The sequence below is a fragment of the Symphalangus syndactylus genome, chromosome 6 (genome assembly GCF_028878055.3).
Source record: "Symphalangus syndactylus isolate Jambi chromosome 6, NHGRI_mSymSyn1-v2.1_pri, whole genome shotgun sequence".
In the NCBI taxonomy this organism is placed as follows: Eukaryota; Metazoa; Chordata; class Mammalia; order Primates; family Hylobatidae; genus Symphalangus; species Symphalangus syndactylus.
In genome coordinates, this window is record NC_072428.2 from 74,405,665 (window position 1) to 74,409,816 (window position 4,152).

The following is a 4,152-nucleotide window of genomic DNA, read 5'->3' on the forward strand; positions in this document are numbered from 1 at the left end:
ACTTTTTAATAGTAAAATTGTTATTTTCCCATTTGGGATTCCATCAAACCCCCAAAACAAGTTTGAAAACTACTTATCAAAATCAGTGGGGTTGGGCAGATGCAGTGGGGTTGGGCAGGCACAGTGGGGTTGGGCAGGTGCAGTGGGGTTGGGCACCTGCAGTGCAGTTGGGCAGGTGCAGTTCGGTTGGACAGCTGCAGTGCTGTTGAGCAGGTGCAGTGCGGTTGGGCAGGTGCAGTGGGGTTAGATTAGGCGGTTTTCAATTTACTACTCAATTGGGTATTTCTTGCTCTCATTTTAATCATCAATCAAAATTTAAATATTAAATAATAATATTAAATAATAAAAGGATCAAATAAAAATGTTAAACAACCAGGGGGAGGGGTGAGGGATAGCATTAGGAGATATACCTAATGCTAAATGATGAGTTAATGCTTCTGAGCTAAATGGGGCCTGAGGTCTCTGAAAACCCACAGGTTCCTACCCAGGGATGTGGTGCTCCCTTGGGGAGGTGGACCTGCTTCCTGGGGCACTCCGTGAGGGTCTCCTCCTCTCACTTCTAGCGGGCCCAGGGGATTCCACACTTTTTCTTCCGTGCTGTGTTTTAGACGCTTCTCCCCACCAAGAGCCTGGCCCCATCTCCTCCCCAAGCTTTGACTTGTGAATCAAAAGGTCAGGGGTAGAAGGTTCTGGAAGGCTGCCTCTGCTCCATCATCAAATCTCCCCTGAAACTCGGAAGCAAGGGGCTGGCTGGGGTTTGCAGGAGGGAAGTGGAATGCCCATGAGGGAGGAAAGAGCTGCCATCTCATCATCAGATCCATCCCAAGCTCAGCTCTCCCTTGGCTCCAAGCCCTGAAGTCCCCTATAGGCTCTAGACCACCTATCAGCCACCATCTCACATCTGTGGCAAGTGAATCAATCACTGATAGTGGGAGGCAAAATAATGTCCCGTAAATATGGTCATGTCCTAATCCCATGTGGCAGACAGAATAATGGCCCCAAAGATGGCCACGTCCTAATCCTCATGTGGGAGAAAGAATGATGGCCCCAAAGATGTCCACGTCCTGATCCCATGTGGGAGACAGACTAATGGCCCCAAAGATGGCCACGTCCTAATTCCATGTGGGAGACAGAATATTGTCCCCAAATATGGCCACGTCTTAATCCCATGTGGTAGACAGAATAATGGTCCCAAAGATGTCCACGTCCTAATTCCCATGTGTTACACAGAATAACAGCCCCCAACATGTTCTTACCTGGATAAGCATCCTGTCGACACAATACATAATTCTTTCTATGGAAGGAGGACTTTTATTCCAGGGATATTGACATGGAGAGATGATTCTGGACTGTCCACGTGGGCCTGACATTTAATTATAATTGTCCTTATAAGGGCCAGGTGCAGTGGTTCATGCCTGTAATCCCAGCACTTTGAGAGGTTGAGGCAGGTGGATCACGTGCGGTCAGGTCAACATGGTGAAACCACATCTCTACTAAAAATACAAAAATTAGCCAGGTGTGGTGGCAGGCGCCTGTCATCCCAGCTACTGAAGAGGCTGAGGCATGAGAATTGCCTGAACCTGGGAGGCAGAGGTTGTAGTGAGCTGAGATCATGCCACTGCACTCCAGCCTGAGTGACAGAGTGAGACTCCATCTCAAATAATAATAATAATTAATAATAATAATAATAATAATTGTCCTTATAAGAGGGAGGCAGGAGAGTCACAGTCTAGTGAGATATGAGGAGGCAAGAGCAGGCCTGAGTGACAGCAACCATCAATGAAGAAAGTCAACCTTTTCTAGATGTGGGAAATGGAGGGAAATGAGTTTCCGTCTTGTCTTAGTCAGTTTTGTGTTGCTACAAAGGAATTCCCCAGGCTGGATAATGTATTTTAAAAAGAGGTTTATTTTGTCAGAGGTGGTGGCTCACGCCTGTCATCCCAGCACTTTGAGAGGCCGAGGGGGTCAGATCACGAGGTCAGGAGTTCGAGACCAGCCTGACCAACATAGTGAAACACTGTCTCTACTAAAAATACAAAACAAAACACAAAATAGCTGGGTGTGGTGGCTGGCGCCTGTATTCCCAGCCACTTGGGAGGCTGAGGCAGGGGAACTGCTTGAACCGGGGAGGCGGAGGTTGCAGTGAGCCGAGATTGCGCCACTGCACTCCAGCCTGGGGAGTGCAGACTCCATCTCAAAAAAAAAAAAAAGGTTTATTTGGCTCATGATTCTGCAGACTGTACAAGAATCATGCCTTCAGCATCTGCTGCAGGTGAGAACCTCAGCAACTTCCACTCCTGGTGGGAGAGGAAGGGGAGCTGGTGTTACATGGTGGGAGAGGTGGCAAGAGGCAGGGAAGGAGGTACCAGCCTCTTTTTGTTTCTACTTTTTTTTTTTCTTGGAGACAGAGTCTCACTCTGTTGCCCAGGCTGGAGTGCAATGGCATGATCTTGGCTCACTGCAACCTCCACCTCCCAGGTTCAAGCGATTCTGCTGCCTCAGCCTCCTGAGTACCTGGGACTACAGGTGCACGCCACCACGCTCAGCTAATTTTTTGTACTTTAGTACAGACGGGTTTCACCATGTTGCCCAGGCTGGTCTTGAACTCCCGAGCTCAGGCAATCCACCCGCCTCAGCCTCCCAAAGTGCTTGGATTACAGGTGTGAGCCACCATGCCCAGCCACCAGCCTCTTTTTCATAACCAGCTCTTTCAGGAACAAAGAGAGAAAGAACTCACTCATTGCTACAAGAAAGGCACCAAGCCATTTATAAGGAGTCTGCCCCCCTTGATTCAAACACCTCCTGCCAGATCCCACCTCCAACCCGGAGAACCAAATTTCAAAGCGAGATTTGCAAGGGAGAAACAACCAAACTATATCATCACTTTGTCCTCCAGAAGGAACCACACCTACTAAAAACTGGATTTTCAACCCAGGGAAGCCTGGCACTGTACAATAATAAATTAAATTTTTTTTTTTTTTTTGAGATGGAGTCTCGCTATGTCTCCCAGGCTGGAGGGCAGTGGTGTGATCTAGGCTCACTGCAACCTCCCCCTCCTGGGTTCACGCCATTCTCCTGCCTCAGCCTCCCGAGTAGCTGGGACTACAGGCGCCCGCTACCACGCTCGGCTAATTTTTTGTATTTTTAGTAGAGACGGGGTTTCACCATGTTAGTCAGGATGCTCTCAATCTCCTGACCTCGTGATCCACCTGCCTCGGCCTCCCAAAGTGCTGGGATTACAGGTGTGAGCCACTGCACCTGGCTATGAATTTTTGTTTTTTTTAATGAGATGGAGTTTCACTCTTGTGGCCCAGGCTGGATTGCAATTGTGCAATCTCAGCTCACCAGGTCAGTTATTTAAGGAGGAGGCAAGACAGTGCCTCAGTGGTTGGGTTGGAAGAAGATGCAAAAGCTTCTTGGAGTCTAAGCATCTTTGTGAAATATCACTTTTTTTGAGACAGAGAGATGGGGTTTTAGTTTGTTACCCAGGCTGGAGTGCAGGGGTGCAATCATAGCTTACTGTCAGCTTGAACTCAAGTGATCTCCCACCCCAGCCTCCCAGATACCTGGGACTACAGGCACAAGCCACCACGCCCAGCTAATTTTTGCATTTTTTTGTAGAGAAAGGGTCTTGCTATGTTGCTCAGACTGGTCTTAAACTCCTGTCTCAAGCAATACTCCAAAGTGTTAGGATTACAGGAATGAGCCACGGCGCCTAGCCAAATATCAGGATTTATTATTTATTATTTATTATTATTATTTGCTTTGAGATGCAATCTTGCTCTGTTGCCCAGGTTGGCATGCAATGGCATGATCTCGGCTCACTGCAACCTCTGCCTCCTGGGTTCAAGCGATTCTCCTGCCTCAGCCTCCCGAGCAGCTCGGATGATGGGCATCCACCTGGGTAAGTTCCTGCATTTTTAGTCCAGATGGGGTTTTACCATGTTGGGCAGGCTGGTCTTGAATTTTTGACCTCAGGTGATCTGCCCGCCTTGGCCTCCCAAAGTGCTGGGATTACAGGCATGCGCCACTGTGCCTGGCCCGAAATATCATGTTTTTAAATAAAAACATAGAAAATTATATAAAGGCTCACAGCATCATCAACAAGAAAACAGTTCCCCAATGTCACAGAGGCGGAGATGTCCACGCCAT